The sequence below is a fragment of the Nomascus leucogenys genome, chromosome 13 (genome assembly GCF_006542625.1).
Source record: "Nomascus leucogenys isolate Asia chromosome 13, Asia_NLE_v1, whole genome shotgun sequence".
NCBI classification, from domain to species: Eukaryota; Metazoa; Chordata; class Mammalia; order Primates; family Hylobatidae; genus Nomascus; species Nomascus leucogenys.
The window spans coordinates 98,307,950-98,326,105 of record NC_044393.1 but is presented as its reverse complement, the minus strand read 5'-3'; the positions used below and the strand labels follow the sequence as shown (position 1 = coordinate 98,326,105).

The 18,156-nt window shown below is 44.2% G+C and overlaps 1 non-coding gene across 1 annotated transcript; it reads left to right on the top strand.

Annotated features, from left to right (window-relative positions):
• Positions 1 to 8,883: 8,883 nt before the first annotated feature.
• Positions 8,884 to 8,955, top strand: TRNAC-GCA. The gene has a single exon. It is a non-coding gene; the product is annotated as a tRNA-Cys (tRNA).
• The last annotated feature ends 9,201 nt before the right edge of the window (positions 8,956 to 18,156 follow it).

Sequence of the window (18,156 nt, the reverse complement as noted above, 5' to 3'; positions counted from 1 at the left end):
TGTCTTTCACCACTAAGTACAATGTTAGCTGTGGGATTTTCCAAAGATGCCCTTTATCAGGTTGAGGAAGTTTTCTTATTCCTAGTTTTTGAGTGTTTTTACCAAGAAAGGCTGTTTGATTTTGCTAAATGCTTTTTCTGCATCTATTGAGATGATCATGTGATATTTTTGTTTTGTTCTATGTGTATGATTTATTATATTGATTTTCTTTTTATTATTTTTTAATTAAAAAATTTGTGGCTACACAGTAGGTGTATATATTCATGAGATACATGAGATATTGTGATACAGGCATTCAATGCACAATAATCACATCAGGGTAAATGGGATAAACATCACCTCAAGCATTTATCATTTCTTCATGTTTCTTCTAGTTATTTTAAAGTGTACAACAAATTATTATTGATTGCAGTCTGTTGTACTATCAAATACTAGATCTTATTCATTCCGTCTAACTATCTAACTATGTTTTTGTATCCATTAACTATCCCACTCACCCTGCTCCACTGTCATTCCTAGCCTCTGGTATCCATCACTTTACTCTCTATCTCCATGAATTTAACGATTTTAAATTTTTTTAGGTCTCACAAATAATTGAGAACATGCAAAGTTTGTCTTTCTGTGCCTGGCTTATTTCACTTAACATATTGACCTCCAGTTCCATCCAAGTTGTTGCAAATGACAGGATCTCATTCTTTTTCATGGCTGAATAGTATTCCATTGTGTATACATGCCACATTTTCTTTATCCATTCATCTGATGATGGACACATAAGTTGCTTCCAAATCTTGGCTATTGTGTATATTGCTGGATCATATAGTTCTATTTTTGGGTTCCTGAGAAACCTCCAAACTGTTCTCCATAGTGGTTGTACAAGTGTGCCCTTTTCTCCACATCCTCAGAAGCATTTGTTATTGCCTGTCTTTTGCCTGTCGAAACTACAATGAGGTATTATCTTACCCCAGTTAAAATGTCTATAAGCCATTTTAACTGGGATAAGATAATACCTCATTGTAGTTTTGATTTTCATTTTTCTGATGATCAATGATGTTGAGCTGTATCTTTTCACATACCTGTTTGCCATTTGTATGTCTTCTTTATAGAAATGACTATTCAGAACTTTTGCCCATTTTTCAATTGGATGATTAAATTTTTTAATTGAGTTGTTTTAGTTTCCTATAAATTTTGGTTATCAATCACTTGTTAGATGGGTAGTTTGCAGATATTTTCTCCCATTCTGAGGGTTGTCTCTTCACTTGTTGATTTTTTCCTTTGCTGGCAGAAGCTTTCTAACCTAATGTCATCCCATTTGTCCATTTTTGCTTTGATTGCCTGTACTTGTGGAGTGTTACTTAAGATGTCTTTGCCCAGTCCAATGTTCTGGAGAGTTTCCTCCATGTTTTCTTATAGTAGTTGCATAGTTTAAGGTCTTAGATTTAAGTCTTTAATCCATTTTGATTTGATTCTTGTATATGGCAAAAGATAAGGGTCTAGTTTTGTTCTTCTGCATGTGGACATCCAGTTTTCCCAGCATCATTTACTAAAGAGATTGTCCTTTCCCCGATATATGTTTTTGGCACCTTTGTCAAAAAAGAGCTCACTGTAGATGTATGGATTTATTTCTGAGTTCTCTATTCTGTTCCATTGGTCTGTGTGTCTGTTCTTAGGCCAGTACCATGCTTTTTTGATTACTATAGCTCTATAGTATAATTTGAAGTCAGATAATATGATTCCTTTAGTTTTGTTCTTTTTGTTCAGGACAGCTTTGGCTATTCTGGGTCTCCTGTGGTTCTATATCAATTTTATAATTAATTTTTCTATTTCCATGAAGAATGTCATTGGTATTTGGTAGGGATTGCATTAAATTTGTAGATTGCTTTGGGTAGCACTGACATTTTAACAATATTGATTCTTTCAATCCATGAACATAGAATATCTTTCAATTTTTGTGTCTTTGTCCATTTCTTATATCAATGTTTTAAATAGTTTTCATCATAGAGATCTTTCACTTCGTTAGTTAATGTTATTCCTAGATACTTTATTTTACTTGTAGCTATTGTAAATGAGATTACTTTCTTAATTTCTTTTTCAGATTGTTCACTGTTGGCATATAGAAATACTAATAATTTTCGTATGTTGATTTTGTACCCTGCAACTTTACTGAATTTATCTGTTCTAATAGGTTTTGGTGGAGTCTTTAGGGTTTTTGAAATACAAGATCATATCATCTACAAATAAGGATAATTTGACTTCTTCCTTTCTAATTTGGATGCCCTTTATTTCTTTCTCTTGTGTGATTGCTCTAGCTAGTACTCCCAGTACTATTTGAATAACAGTGTGAAAGTGGGCATCCTTGTCTTGTTCCAGATCTTAGAGGAAAGGCTTTCAGATTTCCTCATTCAGTATGACACTAGCTGTGGGTCTGTTGCATATGGCTTTTATGGTGTTGAGGTATGTTCCTTCTATACTCAGTTTTTTGAGGGATTTTATCATGAAGAGATGTTGAATTTTATCAAATGCTTTTTCAGCATCAGTTGAAATGATCATATGTTTTTTGTCCTTCACTGTTGATGATGTATCACACTGATTGATTTGCAATATGTTGAACCATCCTTGCATCCCTGAGATGAATCCCACTTGGTCATAATGAATGATTTATTTATTTATTTGTTTGAGATGGTGGTCACTCTGTTACCCAGGCAGTAGTGCAGTGGCATGATCTCTGCTCACTGCAAACTAGGCTTCCTAGGCTCAAGTGATTCTCCAGCCTCAGCATCCCAAGTAGTTGGGACTACAGGCACGTGCCACCAAAGCCCAACTAATTTTTATGTTGTTTTAGAGATAGGGTTTCACCATGTTTCCCAGGCTGGTCTCCAACTCCTGAGCTCAAAGTGATCCACCAACCTTGGCCTTCCAAAGTGCTGGGATTACAGGCATGAGTCATTATGCCCAGTGTGAATGATCTTTTTAATGTGTTGTTGAATTCGATTTGCAGTATTTTGTTGAAGATTTTTTAAATCAATGTTCATCAGAGATCTTGGCTTGTAGTTTTCTTTCTTTTTTTTTTTAATGTGTCTTTTTGATTTTGGTATCAGGGTAATTCTGGCCTCATAGAATGAGTTTGGATGTATTCCCTCCTCTATTTTTTTGAATAGTTTGAGCATGATTCATATTAATTCTTCTTTAAATGTTTGGTAAAATTCAGCAATGAAGCCATCAGGTCCTGAGATATTTTTTCCTAGAAGATTTTATTACAGCTTCAATCTCGTTACTTATTATTGGTCTGTTCAGGTTTTGGATTTCTTCTTGGTTCAATCTTGGTATGTTGTATGTGTCTAGGAATTTATCCATTTCTTCTAGGTTTTCCAATTTATTGGCACATAGGGTTAGGTTAGGGTTAGGCTCATCTGAGCCTAAAGGCTCATAGTAGCCTTTATGATCCTTTGGAGTTCTACAGTATCAATTGCAATGTCTCCTTTTTCATCTCTGAGTTTGTTAATTTAGATCTTCCCTGTTATTTTTCTTAGTGTTGGCAACAGGCCCTCAAATCTGGCCATAAACTGGCCATAAACAAAATCTCTGCAGCACTGTGACATGTTCGTGATGGCCATGATGCCCATGCTGAAGGTTGTCGGTTTACCAAAATGAGGGCAAAGGGTCACCTGGCCCACCCAGAACGGAAAACCACTTAAGGCATTCTTAAACCACAAACAATAGCATGAGCAATCTGTGCCTTAAGGATATGTTCCTGCTGCAGATAACTAGCCAGAGCCCATCCCTTTATTTTGGCCCATCCCTTTATTTTCCATAAGAAATGTTTTTAGTTAATCTATAATCCATAGAAACAATGCTTATCACTGGCTTGCCATCAATAAATATGTGGGTAGATCTCTGTTTGAGGCTCTCAGCTCTGAAGGCTGTGAGACCCCTGATTTCCCACCCCACACTCTATATTTCTGTGTGTGCATCTTTAATTCCTCTAGAGCTGCTGGGTTAGGGTCTCCACAACCGAGCTGGTCTCAGCAAGTGGTGCCCATATATGGGGCTTGAACCCAGGTGAAAGGGTCACCAGAGCGATGGTTGGAGAATGTGGAACTAAGCTGGAGGACACCTGAGTACTCTTAAGCAATCCCTGTGGTGAGTAAGAAGGAGAGCTTGGGAGCATCAGAGTAACAGTGGGACAAGTGTGGGCTCTGGTTCATTCTACCTTGGAACCTTTCCACACTGATCATGAGGAGGAAGAAGAGTATAATGAAGTAACAGAGCAGGTTTGTTTGCCAGCTAAAGGTAAAGTGGCAAAGGAGGAAGAGGTTCATCCCTACCCTTCTGCACCCCCTCCTTATTTTGAAGAAAAAGAGTGGCATGATCCTCCAGATCTTCCTTTTCCAGAGGACACTGGTTGAAAAGTAGTTGCCCCAGTGACTGTTCGAGCAGCGCCTCAAGCAACCGCTCTCAGTTCTATTCAGGCAGGAATTCAGCAAGCTAGAAGAGAGGGCGATATAGATGACTGGCAGTTCCCTGTTAGAATACACCCCCCAGATCAATAGGGAAATATTATAGCTACATTGAGCCTTTTCCTTTTAAATTAATCAAAGAATTTAAACAAGATATTAATCAATATGGACCAGGTTCTCCTTTTGTAATGGGACTGTTAAAGAATGTTGCTGTTTCCAGTTGGATGACTCCTACTGACTGGGATGCTCTTACTCGAGCTTGTCTAACTCCTGCTCAGTTCTTACAATTTAAAAGTTGCTGGGTAGATGAAGCTTCCATTCAGGCTGCTCACAATGCCCAGGCCCAACTTCAAATTAATATAACTGCAGAACAACTTTTGGGGGTCAGTGGCTGGGCTGGTTTAGATGCAAAGTGGTTATGCAGGAGTGTGCATTAGAGCTTGGGAAAAAATCACTTCAGGTGGAGAACAATACCCTTCCTTTAGTGCTGTAAAACAGGGACCAAAAGAACCATGTGTGGATTTTATAGCTTGGTTACAGGAGCCTCTTAAAAAGGTGATTGGAGATTTGGCTGCTCAGGTGTTATGGTTATTAGCTTTCGACAATGCTAATTCCGAGTGCCAGGCTGCTCTGCGACCTATTAGAGGGAAAGCACATTTAGTTGATTATACCAAGGCCTGTGGTGGTATCAGAGGTAATCTGCATAAGGCTGCTCTGCTAGCCCAGGCAATGGCAGGGTTGAGAGTTGGTAAAGGAAATACTCCATTTCCTGGAGCTTGTTTTGACTGTGGGAAGCATGGTCATACTAAAAAAGAATGTAGAAAAAATCAGTGAGTCAGGCCACCAGATAGGAGAAAAAAGAAAACTGCTGAGCCTGAAATATGTCCAAAATGTAAAAAAGGAAAACATTGGGCTAATCAGTGTCACTCTAAGTTTGATAAAGATGGGAACCTGATTTCGGGAAACGCCATGAGGGGCCCATCCCGAGCCCCATTCCAAACTGGGGCATTTCCAGCTCAGGCCATTTCCTCACCCCTGTACAATGTCTGTCCCCCACTGCAGCTGGTAGTGCCACAGTAGATTTATGTTGCACAAAAGCTGTGAGCCTTCTGCCTGGGGAACCCCTGCAAAAGGTCCCAATGGGAGTCAGTGGACCCTTGCCAGCAGGGACAATAGGATTACTTCTAGGAAGGTCTAGTTTAAATTTAAAAGGAGTACAAATACATACAGGAGTCATTGATTCAGATTACAATGGGGAAATTCAAATTGTTGCATCTACTTCTGTTCCCTGGAAAGCAGAGCCAGGAGAGCGTATAGCACAGCTCCTAATTGTGCCATATGTGGAAATGGGGAAAAGTGAAATTAAACAAACAGGAGGATTTGGAAACACAAATAAACAAGGCAAAGCAGCTTATTGGGTGAATCAAATTACTGATAAACATCCTACCTGTGAAATGACTATTCAGGGAAAGAAATTTAAAGGTTTGGTAGATACAGGAGTGGACATTTCAATCAATTCTCACTGGCCATCCACGTGGCCAATTCAACCTGCTCAATTTAACATAGCTGGAGTTGGTAAAGCCCCTGAAGTATATCAAAGTAGTTATATTTTGCATTGTGAAGGGCCCGATGGACAATCTGGGACTATTCAACCAATTCTAACTTCTGTACCTATAAATTTATGGGGAAGAGATTTATTACTACAACAATGGGAAGCACAAGTTCTAATTCCAGAGCAATTATACAGCCCTCAAAGTCAACATATGATGCATGAAATGGGGTATGTCCCCGGTATGGGACAAGGAAAAAATTTGCAAGGTTTGACGGAACCGCTTCAAGAGGAAAGACAAAGTTCCCACCAAGGTTTAGGATATTATTTTTGATGGCGGCTATTGTTAAGCCTCTAGAACCTATATCTTTAAAATGGTTAACAGATAAATCAATTTGGATAGAACAATGGCCGCTAAGTAAAGAGAAACTGGAGGCTTTAGAAGACTTAGTTAATGAACAATTAGAAAAAGTGAGAGACAAGACTAGCTGGATTTCCTAGGCTGACTAAGAATTCCTGAGCCTAGCTGGGGAAGGTGACCGCACCTACCTTTAAACACGGGGCTTGTAACTCAGCTCACACCCAACCAATCAGGTAGTAAAGAGGGCTCACTAAAATACAAATGAGGCTAAAAGCAGGAGGTAAAGAAATAGTCAAATCATATATCGCCTGAGAGCACAGGAGGAGGGACAATGATTGGGATATAAACCCCAGGCATTCAAGCTGGGGGGGTACAAAACCCCATTTGGGGGCAACCCCCTTTGGGTCCCCTCCCATTTTATGGGAGCTGTGTTTTCACTCTATTAAATCTTGCAACTGCAAAAAAGAAAGAAAAAAAAGGAAGAAAGAAAGAAAAAGAAAGAAAGAAAGAAAGAAAGAAAGAAAGAAAGAAAGAAAGAAAAAGAAAGAAAGAAAAAGAAAGAAAGAAAAGAAAGAGGAAATAAAGAAAAAAAGAGGCCAGGCGCGGTGGCTCACACTTGTAATCCCAGCACTTTGGGAGGCCGAGGCGGGCGGATCACGAGGTCAGGAGATCGAGACCACGGTGAAACCCCATCTCTATTAAAAATACAAAAAAATTAGCCGGGCGTGGTGGCGGGCACCTGTAGTCCCAGCTACTCGGAGAGGCTGAGGCAGGAGAATGGCATGAACCCGGGAGGCGGAGCTTGCAGTGAGCTGAGATTGCGCCACTGCACTCCAGCCTGGGTGACAGAGCGAGACTCTGTCTCAAAAAAAAAAAAAAAAGGAAAAAGAAAAAAAGAAAAACACTCCATAGTGCCGTGATGATCCTTTGCAATCCCAGTGAATGTTTGGCTTCAGCCTTGCTGTCATCACTCCCACAGTCCCTTGCCTTCATCTGCTACACCCTTTTAGATGATTGTCCTTTTCCTGCATCCTCAGGATCTGTGTGGTCTTTGGACCTTATAGTAGAAACTTCCAGGGGAAAGGTCCACAGAGGCAGAGATCCTCGTCCTAATACAGAGGATACTGGAGGCCTGAGCTTTGGGGCTCATACAGCCAGCCTTTGTGCCTGGCCCTGGCTCTTCCAGTTGTGCTGAGCTACTAGTCTGTGGCCTGCATGAGGCTGGGACCCCTCTGGTAAGGTGTCTCCCTTTTAAAGACAAGGACTAGTAAATGAGGAGCTGGAAGAAGAGCCGAAAGTTAAAAAAATGTAGGACTAAGCCCAAAGTACCCCACTGTGCAGAGGCTGAAAGTGAAGTGGAGAGGGAGTATGGGAAGTTTATTAGAGAAGATGAAACTTAGGAGAGAAAGAGAGAGGAAGCTTCCGACTCTAAACAATTCTGCAAATGGTTGCCCCACACAGGGACTGAGGAGGAGGCTGCAGGATTCTAGGCAGGAAAGATTTCTAGAAGTCCTCTGATAGGTCCATGGGGAAAGACAGGGTAAATTCAAAGCCAGATAGAGGTCTGTCTGAAGGAGGTCAGTTGCCAGTGGTTCACTGAAAATGATGAGAAATTACAATGTATATTAGATCCTTGGGCGTGGGAACATAGGTGAAACAGTGTCAATCAGGCAAGTCTAAACAGATGAGAGGGCACATTTTGGGGGCAGAGAATCTAGCTGCATATCAGCTTGAACCCTGGTTCAAGACGGTGTCACTTTTTGGCCCTTCCTTTCACTCTGCCCACGTGTTTGCAATCACTCCATCCTGTGTCATGTCCCAGTGACCACAGATTTCTCTGATTCTTCACTTCTCCACTTTTCCATGGATTGGATCCTGTCTTCTGGTCACTACTTTTATCCGACACATCGTGGGATTCAGCAAATGGAGGAGGAGAGGAAAGGAAAAGGCAGTTCAACTCCTGCCCCAGAGTGTTCAGTGCAAAGTGGCCCTTTATCATGAATGTGGATTCTAGTCATGACTTGGTCATTAATCAGGTGTGTTTTGTTTGGGCACAATTTTAATTACTGTCAGTTTTTCCAGATCTGTACCATGGAAGGGAACAGTTTAAACCAGTAGCTTCAAACCATGTGTCAGAGTGGTACAGGAGGTTTGTTAGAATCATAAGTCATCCAAGTTCTCTTCCCAGAGAGTCTGACTTAGGAGTCCTCAAGTGGGGCCCTATAACTTTTGCTTTAACCCAGCTCTGCCCAGCCCAGCCTCATCTCCAAAGGGTCTGTTGAGCAACCAGTTCTTTGAGTCCTGCTTCTCTAGGTGAGTCTGAAGGATGTTCTGTCTGCAACCCTGTGATTTTAATAGAATTAAAGAAGGAAGAATGCTGGTTACAAGTAGAGCTGGCAGGCAGGTGTAAAATAGGAAAGGGGTGTATGGTGACAGAGCAAGTATGCATCTCATGATGGTGACAGCCAGGGGTGTGACCATACAGGTTTATAGTGGTTAGTAGAGACAAGTGAGTAGGTGGGGGTATAGCTCAGGGGTAGAGCATTTGACTGCAGATCAAGAGGTCCCTGGTTCAAATCCAGGTGCCCCCTTCTCTAGTTCACTTTTTTTTTTTCTTTTTGAGATACAGTCTCACTCTGTTGCCCAGGCTGGAGTACAGTGGCGCGATCTCAGCTCACTGCAACCTCCCCTCCTGGGTTCAAGCGATTCTCCTGCCCCAGCCTCCCGAGTAGTTGGGATTACAGGCTCATACCACCATGCTCAGCTAATTTATGTATTTTTAGTAGAGATGGAGTTTCACCATGTTGGCCAGGCTGGTCTTGAACTCCTGACCTCAGGTGATCCGCCCTCCTTCGCCCCCTCAAAATCATGAGATTACAGGCATGAGCCACTACACCTGGCCCCCTATTTCCTTTTCACTCACTGAACATGATGGGATGTTCTACTGTTAGCTTTTCTTCAACACATGGATTCATTCGGCAAAGCAGGAGAAAGAGGAGGCAGGTCAGGTCCTCACTAGAAAGCTCTCCCTGACACCTGAAGCTCCAGAGAAACCCAGTTTCTTGAGAGCTAAATCAGTGCTCATAGGTCTGGGGCGAACTTTTTTTTTTCTTGCATATCTCAACCCTCTTAATTTCATTTGGGGAATTCACAATTGTGTAACTCCTGGTGGAAGACAAGATCCTGTCTCTGGTTAAGGAAAACAAAAAGATCAGATATTTCCTCCCCCCGATGTTGGTGTGTGAGTCGGGGTTCTTCAGAGAAAATAGAATCAATAGGGTGCATGCGTGTGTGTGTGCGTGTGTGTGTGTGTATACATAGAGATTTTAAGGAGTTGGATCATGCAATTGTGGGGGCTGGCAAGTCTGATACAGGACATGGCAGCAGGCTGGACTTGCAGGAAAGAGTTGAGGTTGCAGCTGGAGTCCACAGACAACGTGGGAGCAGAATTCCTTCTCAGGGGACAGCAGACATTTCTTCCTAAGTCCTTTATCTGATTGGATGAGGCCCATGCACAATTTGGAGGGTAATCTGCTTTACTCAAAGTCTATGGATTTAATGTCAATCACCTCTAAAAAATACTTTCACAGCAGCATCTAGATTGGTTTGGACAAATATCTGGGAACCATGGCCTAGCCAAGTTGACACATTTAAAACTTTTTTTTTTTTTTTTTTTCTGCTCTGTCACCCAGGCTGGAGTACGGTGGCATGATCTTTGCTCACTGCAACCTCTGCCTCCTGGGGCTCAAGAAATCCTCCCACCCCAGCCTCCGGAGTAGCTGGGACCACAGGTGCACACCACCAAGCCCAGCTAATTTTTGTATTTTTTGTAGAGATGGAGTTTCTACATGTTGCCCAGGCTGGTCTCAAACTTCTGGGCTCAAGCAATCTGCACACCTCGGCCTTCCAAACTGTTGGAATTACAGGCTTGAGCCACTGTGCCCTGCCAAGACATAAAATTCACCAGCACAATCGGTAATGGCTAATGTTTGGCCAACTATATGCCCCTAAACATTAGACTATGAATGTTGAGTAAATTGCACATAAAAGGCAGGGCGAATTTGGAATCCATTCTGGAAATGGCAGAGCTCTGGCAATGGCAATAGGGCCAGAGGCTGCAGCCAGCATCCATCGTGGAGACAGTGGCGGCTCCCTAGCCAGGGTGGGCTGAGGTCCTGCTTACTTGATGAGCCTGGCTCTGCAGGCTTCTCTGAAGTGCATGAGCTTCTTGCCATCCTGTCGGCGATGTCCCTATTTCCACTCACCTTAGATGGCCTCTTCTTTAATCAAAGTGCCCTGGCTGGTACCAGGGATGTGTAAAAAGTGATTTCAGGGAAATGAAGGGAATGTGGATTGAGAATCTGGCCTCATTAAACTTGAAGGCAATGAAAATCTAGGTAGTTTGGGGGGATAGAAATCCAGAAGCCCGTATCAGATTGTAGAAAAGTTGAGTAACTTTTGCCTGCAGTTCCCTCAGGACCAATCTAGTTCCCAGATTATAAGCGGCCTTTGGGCAGGATGGCTGGTCCTACCAATTTAAACAAAGCAAATAGCTCACGTGTCACCCTGTATGATCTGTTCCACTGAAACACAGGCCTTTTTCTGTCTGTATCACAAAACTCTCTGATCTCCTGCCACCGAATAGGTGAAACAGCTGAAAATGAGAGCCAAGGCTGATCCCTGTGGGTGCCAAACTTTGATGTCCATGGAATTGGCAGCTTCCCCCAGTCTCCCAGCTGAAAACAGGTCAGTGATTAAGAGTGGAACTTCAGGAATTATAAGGTGGACTTACGGGAGCATTTGGAAAACTTGATTTATCCCAAATCACCAACTCTATCTAATATCCAAGTCTGCCCCTTCTTCCTGCCTGAAAGCCGACCAGCCCAGAGGGAAGGGTTTTCACTGCAGGAGATCAATTTCCCCACCCCTCATTGTCTCTTGACCTACGATGAGAGTAAGATCTCAGTTGAGCCTGGGCACCTGTTGCTGAGAGAAGACGACTCACACACCAAAATCATTTCCAACTGGCTAATGTCTGTTAGCAAAAACCTCAAGAACATGTGTAGATGTGGATTCTTAGAGTATTTTATAAAGTAGAAAGAGTATAATTTTAAATGAGTCTGAATTTTTTATTAGGAGTGTACCCAGTTAAAATTCTATTTAAAACACCATAGCTGGAGCAGCTGGGATAAACCTGTTTGCTCAGTTGGTGGACCTAAGCCTGGATTCAGGAGGCCAATTCTAAATGCATTTGAGATACTAGGGATTTCTTGCTATAATGTAGAAAGAATCCATAGGCTTCAGGGGGTAGGTAAGCTGGAGTGGATTTATCACGTGTGACTTGCCCTGGCTTGAAAAATACATAGATGTGTGGCACTTCTACGTTCTTTTTTTGGGGGGATGGAGTCTCACTGTGTTGCCCAGGCTGGAGTGCAGTGGCACAATCTTGGCTCACTGCAAGCTCCGCCTCCCGGGTTCACGCCATTCTCCTGCCTCAGCCTCCTAAGTAGCTAAGACTACAGGCACCCGCTAGCACGCCTGGCTAATTTTGTGTGTTTTTAGTAGAGACGGGGTTTCACCATGTTAGCCAGGATGGTCTCGATCTCCTGACCTCGTGATCCACCCGCCTTGGCCTCCCAAAGTGCTGGATTACAGGCATGAGCCACCAAGCCTGACAGCACTTCTACGTTCTTGAAAATAATTTTGGTAGCCATTCTGTGTGGACAGAGATGCTAGTGAGAGGGATGATAGTGGAAAGGGAGCCCCTGATTTCAGTGGAGCTGGGAGGATCCTAGTGTGTCAGAGGCCAAGCACTGTGATACTTTAGCCTGAAGTGAAGTTTGGGTGTTATTCTGTGGTCTGTGCCACACAGGTCTTGGCTGTGACTCATCAGTGGTGAGGATTTTAGGCCTGAGAATGGGGAGCCCATCGTGGTCCCCTGGACGCATAGACCTGAACTACCACCATAGCTGGCACAATGGAGGTTCCTGGCCTCTGACCTATTCCCCAGGTCTGAATCTGCTCAAAGAACCTGCCTCCTCTGATGGCGAGAAAGCCAAGCTCGAGAAGAGAACTCTGCCAAAATATCCAGTCATGGACTGTGAATCCTCCTGCCCAATTTCCCATAATAGCCCCTTCAGCCATTTGGCTGGAAACTGCACTGAGGAGTGGGAAATATCCACATAATTTGGGATTATTGGTGGCTCTGCTGCATCCTGGAGATCCAGTAATTTGAGTAACATCAGAATATCCCAGAAAAGACCACATCCTGCACCTTGCCCTGGTTGCCACCACCATCAGAGGGGACCTGAGAGACCACAGTTACTACCCATGGTGTGCTGCTCCCACCCAAAAGGCTTTGTATAGGGCCTAGGGCAAGAGAAACCCCTCCAGCTGGTGGCAGGGGCAGTGCAAGCAGCCCTGCCACCTGGCTGTGCTGACACAGCTGGTCTTGAGTGCATCGAGGGTCACCGGTGGATGGAGATGCTGTCTGACATCTCCAGCAAGCTTGGGTAGGGGAATTTTGTCACTCAGACTTTGGTAATCAAGTGGGTGAAATACAGAAATGAAAAGAGTTTAGAGTTTCTTTTGCTGGTGCGGTAGCTCTGGCATGGATCCAGTATGGAGTCACTCTCTTTTTTCCCTACACTTTAATGCTCAGAACAGTGTGAAGTCTCTCTTCACAGCCCGTTGTGCCGGTGTGACTCTGACTAAAGCCTGGCTGCCCAGTGCCTCTGGGATCCTGCCCAACTCCTAAGCCTCTTGCTCCAGGCTTTCCTTCAGTGTTAGGAACTGCCTGACAACAGTCACCTTGTCTGTTTCAGGTAGTCAAAGCTAGCTTCTGGTTTTGTATCCAAACTTTCTTTTTTTTCTTTTTTCTTTTTTTTTTTTTTTTTGAGGCAGAATCTCGCTCTGTTGCCCAGCCTGGAATGCAGTGGCACGATCTTGGCTCACTGCAAGCTCCACCTCCCGGGTTCATGCCTTTCTCCTGCCTCAGCCTCCCGAGTAGTCTGGGACTACAGGTGTCCACAACCATGCCTGGCTAATTTTTTGTATTTTTCGTAGAGACAGGGTTTCACCATGTTAGGCAGGATGGTTTCGATCCCCTGACCTCATGATCCGCCCACCTTGGCCTCCCAAAGTGCTGGGATTACAGGCGTGAGCCACCGCACCTGGCTGTGTACCCAAATTTTCTACCTGCTACATAAGTTGGTGTTAAGAGTGGGTTTCCGGCAACAGATCATTATGAAAATGGTATTGATTATTCAGACTGGCTTAGGCTAAATTTGGAGGCAATCCAGTTAATCTTTGGGCCTGGGAATATGGTATAACCTATAGCCCACACTGGCAAAATAACTAAGAAAATTACTGCTGGTGGTCATCTGGAATGAAGTGCTCACTAGGGACCAGGCTTCCAGATACACATTTGCTTCTTGTCATTGAACTGGAAGCTGGCAGTGTAGCTGATGTACTGGGATAGCTTAGAGAAAGAAACAACAAAAAGTCCAATGAAAAGAACCAAAATCTCTCCTTTCTAGCAGCCGTGAGGCTTAGCAGAGAGCCAAAGGCAGTGTTTGATTCTGCAGGATTGCTCAATTACAGCCTTCCTAGTGTGAACGTCTAGGACTCTGGCCCGGCTGCGGTGGCTCATGCCTGTAATCCCAGCACTTTAGGAGGCCAGGGCAGATCCTTGATGTCAGGAGTTTGAGATTAGCCTGAACAACATGGTGAAACTCCGTTTCTAGTAAAAATACAAAAATTAGCTGAGTGTGGTGATGGACAGCTGTAATCCCAGCTATTCAGGAGGCTGAGGCAGGAGAATTGCTTGACCCCAGGAGGCAGAGGTTGCAGTGAGCTGAGATCATGCCATTGCACTCCAGCATGGGTGACAGAGCAAGACCCTGTCTCAAATTAATTAATTAATTAATTAAAAATAAGAACATCTAGGGCTTTGATCTGGAAAGGGTGAGACCCCAAGGAATGGTCACAGGGATCCATGGAAGATTTGTAGAACCCAAACTATACCTAACATGAAGTCTTCTGCACCTCCTCTGCCAGCTAAAGACAGCCCTGCTTCTCCTGCTGCCCCTGTTCCAGCGCTGCTCTGCCTCTTACCTCACCACAGCCTCTGTTTTTCTTTTGATCTATAATTTGAGAAAATCTTAGCATACCCACAGAGTCAATTACAAAGTCACACCTTGAAGGTGGAGGCTTCAACACAAAAATAATCACCAGACTATTCTGATTTATAGCACCAAAAATCTGGGGAAGGTGTGCAGAAGTGATTTCTCGACAGCACTTGTCTAAGGAGGGTGGAAACAGTTAAATTCTACTGCATTTAGTGCTATTGAATTCTTCATTTGATGTCTTACTTGGAGCAGCTGGGGATTATTTTATTATTTGCTCAACTTGCTAATTAAAATCAGAAATCAAAATTGTTCAAAGACAGATGAAATTGAGATGCCAGAAAATCCCTGAACAGTAACTCTAGACTTTGTTTGTTTGTTTGTTTGTTTTTGAGATGGAGTCTTACTCTGTCGCCCAGGCTGGAGTGCAGTGGCGCGATCTCGGCTCACTACAACCTCTGCCTCCCCGTTGGCCAGGCTGGTCTAGAATTCCTGACCTCGTGATTCGCCCGCCTCAACCTCCCAAAGTGTTGGGATTACAGCCGTGAGCCACTATGCCTGGCCAACTCTAGACTTGAAGAGACTGGAAAGGTGAAATGTACTAAATTCACGTGACATGCCGTCACTCCCAGCCCCATAGCTTCCACCAACACAATGGTTAGGAGAAAACCCCTTCAATACATTATTTAGAAGCACTTTATTTACTGGAGCTCTGGCATCTTTGAAAACCATTTTAATTGCATATCTTTGTCAACCAGTGACAAACGCTACAGCTGAAATGAATTCTGTAATTCAAATTGAGGATGAAGGGGAAGAGGCTAGAAGTTGCCCTTGACCACCACATGTTGGGTGGCAGTGGCTGCCTTCATAGCCTGCAGAGCCACACACAGTGTCCATTCAAATGGTCTTCTCATGGAGTTCTCAGCACCTACACAGAATGTGTATCTATGCAGCTTTTTTTTTTTTTTTTTTTTGAGACGGAGCCTTGCTCTGTCACCCAGGCTGGAGTGCAGTGGCGCGATCTCCGCTTACGCAAGCTCCGCCTCCCAGGTTCACGCCATTCTCCTGCCTCAGCCTCCCGAGTAGCTGGGACTACAGGCGCCCGCCACCGCGCCCGGCTAATTTCTGGTATTTTTAGTAGAGACGGGGTTTCACCGTGTTAGCCAGGATGGTCTCAATCTCCTGACCTCGTGATTCGCCCGCCTCAGCCTCCCAAAGTGCTGGGATTACAGGCATGAGCCACCGCACCCGGCGCAGCTTTTTTCGTTTTTACAGAGAGCACTACAATGACCAACCATGCATGTACATTTTTGCACACTCATATGAGACAAAGCAAATGCAGATATTTAAACATTTTTATTGCCAAGCAGCCTTCCAGAAAAGATATGCCAATTGCAATTCATCCCAGCAGCCCCTTATGAAAGTATCCACCACCTTTTAAAGAATTACAATAATTTTGATATAAAAGGAAGATAAATTCAGGGATATGCCCTCTGTTAAATTCAAAATTCTTATGCTTACAGAACAGGACAGGGGACACTACTCCCAACAGAAAGGGAGCTGACCGGAGAGCACCAAGGAGCTGGGCCTGGGGCAACCCTGTGGCAGCAAGCACTTCAGTCCTCTGCCGAGGGCTGTGCATTTTAAGTTTGGAAGAATAGAAACAGACCTCTGAACAGGAGTTATTTTGCTGGTGCGATTATAGGAGTATTTGTTTTCTTCCTGATTTTTATTTGTGTTTCCTAAATGTTCTATGTATTTTTAAGTCAACAAGCATTTGTTGAGAATCTATAATGTACTCAAGAAGAGGCCAGGAGGTACTGACATGAGATTTTTAAGAAAAGTAGTATTTTTTCTTTTCTTCCTTCTTTCTTCTTTTCTTTTTCTTTTTTCTTTCTCCCTTTCTTCTTTCTTTCTCTTTTTCTCTTCTTTATTTCATCTTTTCTTTCTTTTTCTCTATCTTCTTTCTTTTTCTTTCCCTCTCTCTCACTCTTTCTTTCTTTCTCACATGGAACTTGTCTGTGTAATAAGAATTATTGAATCCATTCCTAACAGATCTTTGCCACAACATCAGTAGCCCCCGGGGTGGCTGTGATCCTGGCATCCATCAGGCGTCTTAGGTGCTCAGATGGTCTGGGAGTGGCATCCCTCTCTACAGGTTTGCCTGCCAGAGAAAAGGTGCACATTCTTCAGTGTGGTCTGTCCTGCTGCCAGGGAGGCCAGGGCTTGGGCAGGACAAAGAGAGAGTCCTTAGTCCTGGTTCAGAGGCCCTTAGGGCCTGGTCTTTAAGTCCTCCAGATATCCAGGCTTGGTGCCTCCCCATTTGTGCTGATCTGCCAGTGTGGGACCTCCTGCGAGAGATGGGGCTGCATCTTGGCCTAGCATGGAGATGGCAGCCTTTCTGGACAAATGTCTCCCGCAGTGTCAAGCAAGTCTCTGCAGACTCTGCCAAGTCTTGGCCATAGGATGAGGGAAGAAGACCACAGAGGAGTATATGGTAGAGAATCCCAAAAGCGCATCCAGTGGTCCTGGGGTGAGGGAAGTGGTGGTGACCCCAGATGGGTACTGAGGGAGGGAAACCTCAGGTCAGGGCAGAGGAGACTTCTGGAGTTCACAAGAAGCACAGGACAGGGTGAACTCATGGCCCAAAGAGGCAGTGTGTAGTGAGATCAATCTGCTGGGTGCCAGGGGTAGACTAAGAGCAGCAGATGGAAGTTACAGTGTGCTGGAGTCTGTGGATGAGGCCACAGTGGTCAATATGCTAAACCTAAGTTACAGCAGAGAGAAAGTATAGCTCAGGAGTAGAGTATTTGACTCAGATCAAGAGGTCCCTGGCTCAAATCCAGCTGTCCCCTAGCTCTTATGCTTTTATCCCCTGAGCCAGCTGTTGTTCTGAAAACTTAGAAGGAAGGCAACGGGCTCTGCCACCCAGCCCTCTGGTGCTGACTCAGTCCCTCTCTTGTGGCTTGAGGTGGATGTTTGTATTATTATATGACTTTAGGAACCCAAAATAATGTGAGTCTTGGGGGAAAGCATAGCTCTGCAACATGCTACATCAAATAGGTGTGCCAAATACTCCCACCTCGACCTCGGGAGGTAAGGGCCTGCTCAGATGTTGAATGTGGACTGGACGATGTGCAGGGCAGGGCTGATAAACTGCATCCCAAGATGGCAGAGCTCTGGTCTAGCAGCAGGGCTAGCAGCTGCATCCAGCATCCGGCAGAGCTGCAGTGACCCCTGGCCAGCACACTGTCTGCTGTGACCTTGCTGTGATTCTAGGTTCACACCTTCCCGTCAGTGCTGTGAGCTCCTGGTACTGTCAGCGATGGTTTCATCTGTTTCCATTAGACAAAGTCAGGTTCTAGTTTTGTGCCTGTGTCTGTGACCAGAACAGAAATTGGTACCAGGTGTGATTTGCAAGCAAGAGATCCTCAGAGAAATGGGTATGTGGGAGGACACTGGAGTTGCCAGATCTAGTTGTACTGAAGTCAATAAAATCCAGCTGGTTCTTCCTGGATGGGAATCCAGCAGACCAGGGCTCACAATAGCAGAAGAGCTACATACACTGGTGCCTGTGATTGGCTGAAATGGAGCCCATTGAGGGCAAGAGACCTAGCTGCCATAAAACAGGAGAAGCTGCAGGTAAGGAGCTGATTCTAATGCATG